This window comes from Apis dorsata, unplaced genomic scaffold, assembly GCF_000469605.1.
Source record: "Apis dorsata unplaced genomic scaffold, Apis dorsata 1.3 scaffold_77, whole genome shotgun sequence".
Lineage (NCBI taxonomy): Eukaryota > Metazoa > Arthropoda > Insecta > Hymenoptera > Apidae > Apis > Apis dorsata.
The window spans coordinates 303460-316517 of record NW_006263375.1 but is presented as its reverse complement, the minus strand read 5'-3'; the positions used below and the strand labels follow the sequence as shown (position 1 = coordinate 316517).

General features: G+C 35.6%; 1 long non-coding RNA gene and 1 other non-coding gene across 2 annotated transcripts in view; both read right to left on the bottom strand.

Annotated features, from left to right (window-relative positions):
• LOC116184940 overlaps window positions 1–6458 on the bottom strand; it is a 17953-nt gene extending 11495 nt beyond the window's left edge. The window contains exon 1 of the long non-coding RNA XR_004149637.1: window positions 6206–6458. This is a non-coding gene — a long non-coding RNA (uncharacterized LOC116184940). The remainder of the gene's footprint in view (window positions 1–6205) is intronic.
• Window positions 6163–6325, bottom strand: LOC116184948. Its single transcript, XR_004149643.1, has one exon. It is a non-coding gene; the product is annotated as a U1 spliceosomal RNA (small nuclear RNA).
• Window positions 6459–13058: the final 6600 nt, after the last annotated feature.

Here is a 13058-nt window from a genome sequence, read left to right as displayed (position 1 = left end):
TTTTTTTTTTACGAATTTTTAAGCCAAATTAATCGATATGGTTTTCGAGAGGCGAATTAATAAGACAGGATTACGGATCGGAAATTTATTTTTATCCAACATTCCAATCGCAATGATATAATCGACAATATTTTAATCTCTAATAAATACTTCGATGCAATATTCTCGAAAAGTCACTTTCCAATCGTCAATAATATCACACGATCGTTATCCCTCTTTGTTCGTCAAAAGGTCGAATGACAGGCGGAAAAATTTCTCTTGTTTTTTTATTTTTTCTTTAAAATACCGTTTATTGCCAAAATCGGAACGCATCGTTTCTTTCGTCTCAATTCGATTTCACCCGTCTACGAACGTAATCCCCAAAAAAAATAAAAAATAAAAAAAGAAAGAAATAATCCCTCAATCGTTCAACTCGTCATCGCCATCTCGGTTATTAACGTCACGCTTCTTCCTTCCTTCCTTTCTTTCTTTCTTTCTTTCTTTCTTTTTTTTTCTTTTTTTTCATCAATCACGCGAAACATGGTCGTGTTTGCTTTGGCAACTCGCGAAATTCTTAAATAACAACGAAGATCGATCGAGATGTTATCGCGGTTGTGACGCGTGCGTTATTAAATTCATCGAGGGTGGTTGAGGGGTCGTCGTTAGACCGAAAAACGATAATTCCGAGAAAGAGGTGGTCAGAAATCGTCGAGTTAATATCGGTGGAAAGAGAGGCGAGCGAGAGAGAGAGAGAGAGGATGCGTCGTTCGGCAAGGGTAAGAAAAGGACGATGGCGTGGAATGGGGCACGTCATGCAATTGGTGCACGCGAAAATCTCGTGCTACACACCGCCACTTTACGCCTTTCTACGCGCCTCCACGCCTCTCCCACGTTGTCCATGTTGGGCGCTTAAGGAGATCCTTCGTTTTATACAGGGTGTGCAGACACTCGATCGAATCGAACGAACAAACTCTCGAATTGATATTTGTAGTATCGAGTAATTAATAAGATTTTTGAAATTAGAATCGATTAGAATCTCTTTTTGATTCATTCTGTATTCAAGCATGCTTAAAGAAAAAAGATTCTTCATTTTCTACAGGGTTTTTCACTCCATTTTCTAGATGCAACGAATTTTATTTACGTATATTTTGAATTTGTACATCAAGATTTTTGAAATTAGAATCGATTAAAATCTTTTTTTGATTTATCCTGTATTCAAGGATGCTTAAACAAATTTTTCATTTTGTACAGGGTGTGCAGATATTTTTTTCACTTAGATGCAACGATTTTTCCACATAGTATATTTTGAATTGGTATTTGTACATCAAGATTTTTGAAATTAGAATCGATTAGAATTTCTTTTTGATTTATCCTGTATTCAAGAATGCTTAAACAGATTCTTCATTTTGTACAGAGTGTGCAAATATTTTTTTCATTCGTTCCTAGATGCAATGATTTTTCCACATAGTATATTTTGAATTGGTATTTGTACATCAAAATTTTTGAAATTAGAATCGATTAGAATTTCTTTTTGATTTATCCTGTATTCAAGAATGCTTAAACAGATTCTTCATTTTGTACAGGGTTTTTCACTCGTTCCTAGATGCAACGAATTTTCCACGTAGATTCTGAATAGGAATATTTGTAATCAACAGTATTGAACTTAGGATCGTGTATTCAAAGATACGCTTAAAGAGATCGAAGTTTTTTTCTCGAAGTCGAAGGTATTATAATTTTTTTTTTTTTTTAAGATTTTCGAAGTTTTTCAGTCCACCCTGTATTCACGTGTGCATGGCTTGGATACGTGAACGTGTAGTTGGCGCACATTGTCGTGCGAAGAGGGCGAGTTGTTTGGTCGCAAATCATAGGTGTTGCGACGAGGCTGGGGCACGATCTCGCCTACGATTTCTTTGTAAACCACCGTTGTCGCCACGAAGACTCATTATGCTCGGCCACGGGAATACAATATGGACGTTATATTTAGAATTCTGAATTTTGTTGGAACCCGTTCGCCGTCTGATGAACCCTCGAGGGCTCGTATTAGGAGACCGGCGTAACGATGGCGTAATCCCTCGTGATTTGGAATTTTTCTCCCCTTTTTTTATTTTTTTTTTTTCACTTTAAATTAATGATATCGTATTTTCTTACGATCGAGAGCAAGTAAGTATTAGGATTTAATTTAATTAATCGATTATCGATTCATTTTTGTTTCTAATTTGTTTCGATTCTCGTTATCAGTTCATTTATGTTTAAATTTCTATTTGTAAATATACACGATTAGATATTTGCTTATAATATTGCCTAATAATAAACGAGGTAAATATTGATATATATTTGTAAACACGTGTAATTTAATGATATTAGGCAAATGGAGATTAACAAATTGGTTTATGACAGAAGATCGTTAATGATAATTTATCGTACAGTGATTACTTTGAACAATAAAACTTTATGATCGTAGAGCAACGATTAAATAAAATGAATTACTGTATTTTCTAATCTAAAAAGAAATATTTTTCCACAATATTGGATGAAAAATTACAATGTTTANTATATAATTCGCGTGATTATATATTTGCATACGAAAAATTATAATAATACAGTTTTATGCAATTTGTGTTTCCATTCGTTTAGAAATATCTACATCGACGAGATGGAACAATTATTTATTTTGTACCATTCCAATTAAATTCTACGCGGTTGACTCCATTTCCTTCGCTTTGCCATCGCGTAATTTCGAGATTTTCTCGTCACTGAAATTTTTTTTCCCTCTCTCCCTCCCTCCCTCCCTCTGTCTCTTGTTTAATATCACGTCGAAATAGTAATTTAGATTATCTACGATTCCGCGAAACCGCAGTGTCTCTGTTTGCTCGAAACAGTGTTCAATTAAACGTTCGAGATCCAATATACCAACAGGAGGATCCAAACACTTGTTTAAATTCACGTATTTATTAATACAATAGGAATTAATAGCTAAAATAAAAATAAAGTTAGTGTCGCTTAAATTTGCAAAAGAGAGAGAGAGAGAGAAAAAAGATATCCTTTTCGAAAAATGTTAAAATAAAATTTTTAAAAACATCGGAATAAAATTGACAAATAATTTAAATTATATATATATACATATCTTTCCACGATAACCTCAAATATATTAACACAATTAATAAACGAGAAATATTTTCGTCGAAATGAAAAACAAAAGAAAACAAAAACAAAAACAAAAAAAAAATGAAAAATCGCGACACACTCTAAAACAATAAACGTGTAAAACATAATATCGCATAAGATATTGCATAAAAGATTAATGAAATTGAACAATAACTCGATTTAATGTCACGATGGTACATAACTTTTAATGCCAACCGGTGGCAAAAATGATATTACGAACAAAGTCAATTTTTCATCACGTTTTATCGATGTAATTTATATATCCCGCTCTCGTATTCTATTCATTACAACTTTTATTAAAAAAAAAAGAAAGAAAGAAAAAAAAGAAAAAAAAAAGAAAGGGGGGAAAAAATACACAGGATATATCGTACGAAACAAATAAAATAAAATAAAATAAATTTAATAACGGAGCGTCGAAATTTCTCAACTTCATTAATCGTCCTCCCCCCCGCTGGCGGGAAGGAAAAAAATATACAATTTTATCAAAATTGTTACACCGTATTATTTATTGACTCGGCAGGATCGTAAGGGAATATATATATATATAGAGAGAGAGAGAGAGAGAGAGAGGGAGAGAGAAACGGTATGGAAGGGAAAACAGTGTCCCGGAAGGATGTAACTCGTAGACAATTTTCCCTTATTTCGTGGCTACTTCCTTTATTACGTATTATGTCCTCTCGTTCTTTCATTTTCCCCTCCCTCACCTCCCTGTTTATTACTATTTCCCATCTACGCTCCATATTTGCTCGATTTCCCCCTTCCCCTATACTCTCTTTATACACTTTTGCTCGTTTGCAGAACCGCGATAAAAATGATCACACAGGTAACAGAAAATTGTCCGCGACTTATGACTACGTATATTTATATATATATATATATATATTTCTGAAACGTAATATTGCGCGTGTACACGCGTGAACGTGTGTGCATCACGAATCGTAAATCTCGACGTTTCGAGTTACGTGACGCGTTGTGGATTTCGCGTTTCCAGATTCTGGGGGGGAAGGGGGAGAACGAATCGCGAAATATTCTTTTCTCTACGGAATACGGCGTTGTTAAAGCGATTCGTTATTTGTTTTCAAGTGAATACGTGATTCTTTTGTAATTTAATTTCATTGGTTTCCTTTGTTATGTAATAAGATTTTTTTTTCCCTCCCTTTTTTTTTTTTTTTTTTTTTCATTACTCGTTTTTCGTCGCGAGTAGTAATTTGTGTATATACTTGTCTGAAGAAATTTTATTCGTCAAACTGTCATGCTTTTTATAATTTTTGAAATTGAAGAGGCGGAAACAACGACGCGTGAGCTCGTTCTTTTTTCGTCGTAACGAAAGAGCCGCGACAACGCGAAAATAACGAATTTAACGATGTTAAAAAAAAATGAAGAAAAGAAAAAAAATCTTTAGAATATTTATCGAATCTTGTTAATATTTTACACGTGCGCGTGCACGTGTATAGTGGAGAAATTTAGAGGTGGGAGAAGAATCGATAGGAAGGGAAAGTAATTACGTTCTATTAAAGTTAAATGTTATTGACATCATGCATAGTTACTTTCGAGTTATACGCGCTGTTCAGCCACGATCTGATTCGCCTCAGTACACGTTACTTTTACTTCTCCTTTTTTACTCCCTTCCCTTTCGTGAAAAATCACAGGCCAGGGTACTTCCATTAGTATTCAAATTGATATTTGTTCGAATCAAACCACATCTCTCGTCTCTTCCTTTCTTTTTTTTTTTCCCTCCCTCCTCCTCCCTCCGTTCCTCCCCCTCCTTTTTTCTCTTCCTCGTGGAATCGGTTTTAATTCCAAATGCGGCGGTTGTAAAAGTAACAGAAAGTGGCGCGATGATAACGATGGATGGATGGATGGAACCGCGAGTATGGCGATTCTCGTATAAAAATAGATCGAAAAAAAAAAAAAAGTGGAATGAAATGTTTTTATGTGGATTTGGCTTTCCAAGTGACCAGTGCGGAAACGTGTGTTTATTTAATGAAGAATCGATCGCGTTGCTTTTTCACCATGCGTGATTCGGAGGCGTTAATAATGATAAATCGAATTAATGATTAAATTCCTCTCGCTTGTTTGCTTATCCCGACAAACGAAATTTTTCCATCTCTCGTTCATTTAACTTAAAAAGTGAATTTTTTTTCCAGCAAATAAATTTTATTCGATGAACAATTATATTATTATACTTAACGGAAAGAAAAAGAGGGGAAAAAAAAAAAAAAGAAAACGAGGGATTAGAAAATAAGCACGAATTTGAAATTTAAATTTGAACGTTAATTACTCGAATTATATATAAGATAAAAAAAAATCTTCGAAATTTGTTATCGCGACAACAATAAACACGTTGTAAACGTAAACATTGCCACTTGTCCCGAGTTCGCTCGAGTACACCATTCCCAACTAAGTTTAATAGTACACTTCTGGTCGCAACGCTAGTTAACCGCACTTAATAGAGCGTAAGATGCCTCGAAGGGTCACGGATAATATTTACAATTCATGATGTGGCGAAACGGTAGAGTTTCAATTATTCAAAGCAAATACGGCATGGCGCATTCATGACGTTAATTTCGATCATTCGAAACGATTCCGAAACAATTTCCACGATATCAAGAAAAGAGCAATTTCACTTTTCATTAATGCATGCAACTGGAACATTATTTTGTTATAACGTTGCTCCCGCTTATCTGGGATCGCTCGAAATCGACTTAGGTAAGAAATTCACTTATATATAAAGATCTCGCCCTTATTAAAATTTCATGAATGTTTTTTTCTCTTTTTAACACAGTGTCGTAATAATAATAAGTATATAAAATACTTAGGGTGGGAAAATTGGCGAATATTTATGGAAATTTCTAATTGACCTATATCCCCCCTTTTTGCATAAGTAATTTTATTGTAAAAAAATTTATTCTCGAAAGAGAAAAGAGTAAGAAAATGAGAGAACGTGTTTTTTACTCGACAAATAGATTTTTCGTGAAGATTGAAGAAAGATTATTTATTTTTTGCGATTAATACTTTGCGGGATAGCGCGAACGCAAGTCCCGACTATCAAAAATTATACGCCCGAGATACCCACATTAGGGGTATTCGCAGGGGTCAGCTCAGCCACAGTGCAATGGAAAAGCCTCGCCCTGGAGGGACCGCCTTTGTGATCACGGTTACCTCTGCGCCAGGTAAGTATGCCTCGCTCCCTTTTCCACGACAATTTGTAAATCAACATGACGATTCTACTTGCGAGAAGATCGCTACGCGTGAAGCGCACTGTAGCGGCATTCGTAGGAACTAAACTCTATCCTAACTTTATCCTCTATTTCGTCGAAGAGCAATTTTTTAATATTATCATCACTCTTATTTTATCAATACTTCTTTCTCTTTTATATCAAAACACTTTATGGATAAATATCAATTATTCGCACCAAATATAACTCGTTTCAAAACAAAAAATTTCCATCGATCGAGCGTCGGTCGTCACGTGGAAAATCCACACGAAACAATTGAATCACCATTGATTGGATCTACGCAATCTAATCCACTCGCGTCACACGTTGTAAGTCACATATTTTCTTAGCACGCCGATATATAGGTTTATCAATCTATCAATCGGTATATAATTGGTGAATGACGAGTCCCGTTAATCACCCTTCAACCCGTTTAACACCCAGGTTAAAGGCCACAGCCGCTTAACGCGTGTGCCCTCCCGCTTCGCCTGTGTACACACGTGTTATACGCGTACGTGTGTACGAAGTTGATTAAATCACTCTCGCCGAGATTCGGGCGGCGAGAGCGCGATAATTATCGCTCGTTAGCTCGTTATGTTATCTGAATTTGTAATCAATACCACGGCGGAAGTCCAAAGCGGTGGTGGACGTGCCTCTCCTCCCCCTCCCCCCTCCATCAAGTCTCCTCCGCGACTCCACGCGTGTTTTAATCGAAATATTCGGGGAGGAGGGGAGGGGATCAAGCGTTTAATTCACGGTCGTTCGCGGTTCGTCCTCCTACCTTGTGAAATATATTATTTCATGGTAATTTCATGGCAACGTAACTGAATTGTGTGCGCGGTACTGTGTGTGCATGTTTGTTTACGTTTGAATTACGAAGGATTGATATTGACACCGGTTGGTTGGATTGTTTTGGTGTTAATTTGTTTTCGGTTTCGTTACGAGTTGAGGTTTGCGCGCGGGATATCAATTTGCGAATTGGTGAGGTGATGATTTTGAAAAAAAAAAAAAAAAAAAAAAATAAGAATAAAAATGCGGAGGAGGAGAGGGAAATAACTCGTTAAGTAATAAGATCGTAGTTACGTTTTTTCGAATGAATCGTGGTGAAAGAATTTAAACCGAGATTTCGCGGAATTAGTTATGATAGCCGAGGGTGGCCAAGGTAGGTGGTGGTGGTTTTAATTAAAGGCGAATTAAACGGCTAATTTATCCATCCGAGTCGGCGAGGGCGGAACGATGAACAATGGATGAAGCGCGAAAAGCACGGAATGCGGCGCAGCTGCGAGAAAGAAGTTACACTCTATGTGAAAACTTGGGGGAAAGTTTCTAGACGGTCGAGTAAACGACAAATTTGCGAGTCGTTGTGCACGAACTGTGATGTTTTAAATCTTTCGGAAGATTCCACCCCTTCCCCTCCCCCACTCCGTTCCATAAGTCAACTCTGAATTTTGAATCCACCTATCCCTTCTTTCGTCACTCAGTTCAACTTCCATTTTAATAATCCTTTAACTTTTTAATCGATTTAACAGTTTACACGTAATATCGTAATATCGAGTACGAAGGGGAGGGGGTTAAAGTTTCTTCTTCCAGATTTTCAATTCGCGCGATTAATTTTTTTTATTTTTCTTCCTAAATTTTTTAAAATGAAAAGAATTATTTACAACGCACGAATAATTCGTTAGAGGTTAAAATTATCACGCGTGAAGTATATATTAACTTGGAAAATGTTATATCTCCTCTTTGTATTAACAATAATTCAATTGTAAATTGAATTGAATTCGAAACGTAAATCGATAAAGCTCACGTGTCAAGGTAGTTTATATTCAATAGTTCCGTTTCCCAAGATTTCTTTGGGGATCTTTAAACCGGTCAAGTTTCGCGCAAACCAACGCGAATAGAGGAGGGAAAAGCATGCAAGGGAAACGCTATTCGATAAAGTGAAATTATTTAACTGCGTCGGGAGCACTATAAAAGTATTGGAGAGAAAAATTTGTATTTTCCACAACAGAGAGAGAGAGAGAGAGAGAGAGAGAGAGTAAAGTGTATAATCGTGTAAAAAATAAATTGCAAAGTTCGTATGTATTCTTCGCAATTTAACGATCGAACAATAGCATTTTTTTTTCCAGCCAATACCCAGCGATAAAATGAATTTATCTTTTACAAAATTTTAACCCGATATATCCTATAACCGAATATAAAAAATAATATTTTTATTAAACGGACAGTGGTCAATCGGCAATATGTCAAAATTATATTTTATTATTAACTACGAGAGGCGAATAATAATTCAAGTAATTCTTCATAATTATGTATAAACCACGGACAGGATGCACATTTATCCCTGTGTTGTGACTACCTTCGACCACCTTCTTCTGTATACGCGTACACGAACGATCCTCTTTGGGGAATTTCACTTTTATTATTAAAAATTACTGGAGCATGGCGTCTAGCGAATAAATTTCAGCGAAATTGAATGCCGACGGACTTTTCAAGAGTCAGATAATTAGACAGGTTGAAAAATGTATTCGCGCGCGACTCTGCTGCCTTTGATGTAGCTACACTGTGCTTCTAGCGTACCGACAGAGCATGATGATGCTCGAAAAAAAAAAAAAAAAAAAGGGCGACATTTGGAAAGAGCATGGATGACAAAAAAATTCGGAAGGGAAGGGTATCGCATTACCGCTATTTTTTTCTTTTACTTTTATTTCGTTCGATTTTTCGTTCGATGATTATTTATTTTTAATAATTATATTAAACTTTCATTTTTTTTTTAGAATTCACGAAAAAAGAACTGCGTCGAATAAAATTTTAAGATATCTTCTTCTTCTTGAAATCTATCTATAATTTTATCGTCACCGCTGTATTATCGACATCGACGGGCCGAATTCAACGAGCTATTACGTGTCACGTTCAGAGTAGAATTTATAGACTCTTTTGATAATAAGATCGGCCAAGTGTGTTTGAAGTTGGTTGCGATAACGAGGCAAGAAAAAGAGAAGATGAAAAAAAAAAAAAAAAAAAGAAAGAAAGAGCACAAAAGGATGAAAAATGAAAATTATCAACGTCTCTATTCTAAGTTACCGTAACCGTATTTCATGCAGGGCGTACACAATTTTCTTCTTCACAATTTTGTGTGTGTCTTTCCACGGTTCCAAAGTAAAACACGGTTACAAAGTGTGTCTTGCTCGTCTTTTCCTTCCTTGGAAAAAAAAAAAAACAAAAACCAAAAAAAGAAAAAACCACGAAGAGAAAAAAAAAAGAAGGAAAAGGACCATTACAACCACATTTTACACGTATAGTTGACTTTGTCGTTTCCTGCTTTGCCTGCCAGTTTCTTTGCTTCCAGCTTCTTGCAACCATCGTCTTCAAATACCATTTTTATACCACCAACGTTTAACGTTCATCCAACGAATTGCAATTCACTTCTTTCCTCTGCGGTATTTAAAAAAAATACGACATCGCGCCATCCATCAGTTATTTTCGCGGAAAGAGGAGGAGTGGCCTATTAAATAAATAACGTTTCACAACAGGAGCTCTGTGTACGTGTGCAACAAACGGGAATAAACAAGCTAAACACAATGAGCAACAGAAGGAACTTTGGTGCCTTTTCAGCTAAACCTGGATGCAGCTGTTTGGCTGCTTCCAGTGTCACGACGTCAGTTTGTTTGGCTTAGCCGAAGAGAAAACTGAACTATTACAACTTACCCCTTCCCTTTCGAATTCCCTCCCTCCCCGCGTTCGAGAATCCTTTCCGTATCGTTTAGATTTCGAGAAATTGATTTCGGAAGAATGGTCGGAAAATCGACACTCGGACGGACGAGTGAACAAGCAAGTGGATAATCGACAGTTTTCACGGAAGGAGAAAGAGAAATATCCGATGTTGGAAGGTTTAGAAAGTTGTTTTCTTTTTTTTTTTTTTGAAGGATAGCGACAGGTGGATGCATTTTTCTCTTTCTTTTTTTTAACGTTTTAATTTTATAATCGCGAATTTTTTATTTTCTTTTTGGGAGGAAGGGAGGAAGGAAGGTTTAAGGAGAAGGGAATTCCGTGAAATTTCCGAATACGAGGGATAATCTCGTAGAGAAATAAGGTAACATACATTGACGTGACTTATCGACAAGTTATAACAATATATTTTCTGAAACATTCTATGAAGTGTCCGAGAAATAGCTATGTTTCGTGGAAACGATTCTGAAGAATCGGGTCGGTGAACTTCAATGTAGGTTATAGAAGGCTATTTTGTGACCAGTTTGCTTTCCATTTTGCTATATACTGTATCATTACTATAGTACCCTACTAAACTGTGAGTGAGTATACGATTATTCACCGAGATTGTTCGAATAGGTTGATAATGAATAAGCGCAAAATTTTTTAACGTTTTAGAGAAGAGAGGAAAAGAAGAAAAAGAAAATTCGATAAACTTTGACATTTTTTTAATTCTATTTACGTGAACGAATTATTTAACGTGACTATGGAAAAGTTATTTTTATAGTAAACAAAGTAAACAACAATACTCGTGAGTTTAAGATTTGAGACAAGTTTATTATCCGTTACAGAGGCGTTTCTCCAATCTTCTCCAAGAAGATGGCGACTTTTCGTCCTTTGATGACAACTTCAACGTTTAAATATGAAAAAAAAATATATATATATATATGTACAGGAAGAGTGAAAAAGCCTTGGCGATACAGAAATATCGCTGAACCAGTTATCTAGACTTAAATATACATTTATATACGCGTTACGTTAAATTTTAAAATTGTTTCCAATTAAGCGAAATGAAGGATTCTTGCGTAAGCGTTGCATACCAATCGATCTAATTACAAAGATTATCTCGGTATCGAGGCAATAAAACGACTCGTTTAAGCCGTCAATTAACAACGTGCTGTGAAATCATGGTATACGCGGAAAATGAAAATTTTGAGCGGGGCGGAACAGGGAAAATCAATGGGCTGTTGTAGAGAGGCTTGCCTGAGAGAGAAAGAGAGAAAGAGAGAGAGAGAGAGTCTGATGGTAGGTGGGAAAAACAATAGTGGAAATGAAAATCTCGGTTTTTGGTAAACAATTTGCAGCTCTGGTAAACACCACCATTCTACCAATTCGAATATTTTTTTCAGAGTCATCCCCAGTAACGAGATGGAAAATTACGTTATCGCACTCTACTTTTTCAAATTTAAATAACGAATTGTCGAACAATGGGACAATTAACTTGGCACGCTTTTCTCTTCGCCTTGGTTTATTTTCGAAACCAGCGATTGCATCGATATAAATAAAAGATGTTTAGTTTCTTTCGATTAATTCGAGATGATAAAGCAAATTGAAAATCGAATCGAAAGTTTGTCGAAACAATAAATTTCTTCATCCTCGTTCAAACTCTCTATTTAAATCCAAATGATTGGAAAAAGATACGGTTATTTCTTCATTTCCATCGATTATCGTATTTCAAACTCTCCATTTGAGAAATTCGAACGATCCAAATTATCATTGGAAGAAAGAAAAACACCTATTTCTTCATTTCCATCGATTACTATATTTCAAACTCCAAATTATCATTGGAAAAAAGAAAGATACTTATTTCTTCATTTTCATCGATATTTCAAAATCTTCATTTAAGAAATCCGAATGATCCAAATTATCATTTGAAGAAAGAAACACATCCATTTCTTCATTTCCATCGATTATTATATTTCAAACTCCAAATTATAATTGGAAAAAACGACATTCATTTCTTCATCGATTATTATATTTTCTATCGATTATTATATTTCTAAATTATCATTGAAAAAAAAGACTTATTTTTTCATTTTTATCGATTACTATATTTCAAAATCTTCATTTAAGAAATTATCATTGGAAAAAAAAAAGATACTTATTTCTTAATTTCCATCGATTACTATATTTCAAAATCTCCATTTAAGAAATAAGTGATCCAAATTATCATTGGAAAAAAGAAAAATACCTATTTCTTCATTTCGAATATTATTAAATTTCAAAATCTTTTAAAGAAGTTTAAGAAATCCAAATGATTGGAAAAAGAAACGTTTATTTCTTCATTTCCATACCTCTATTTGAGAAATCCAAACGATCCTAATTATCATTAGAGAAAAGAACCGACACCTATTTCTTAATTTCCATCGATTACTACATTCCAAAATCTCCATTTAACAAATCCAAACTATCTAAATTATAATTATTTCAAATATTTCAAACTCCAAATTATCATTGGAAAAAAAAAAACGACGCCTATTCACCCTTCATATCTTCATTATTTCAAACTCCCCAATCCTTAAGAGATTCAAACGAGCCAAATAATTATCCCCATCCATATTACCACTCTCAAAGTCTCCAAAATCCCCAAAATCCAAGATCCTTGCGATCCAGCCTCACCACTTCCTCCCTACCCTCGCAGAAATACTTTTCCTCTTGCAACGAGGGCGCGATATCGCGAGTTATGGGACACACGCTGTTTGCTGGGCCGGGTTGTACAGGGTCGGGATAGGCGAGCACGTGTAACAGTGCAGACACGAAGGCGGCTAGCAGCTGGTGCCGTTCAGTTTCGGGTTACATATCGTCTTGGGTAGATTCCGCCAAATACGTATTCCCGCCGTCTGGGCCCGGTTGGCACGCCATGCGTTATGTTAAGAAGTGCAGTTAATTACGAAGATAATTTCGAGTCGTGTGTTTGCGTGCTGCACATAA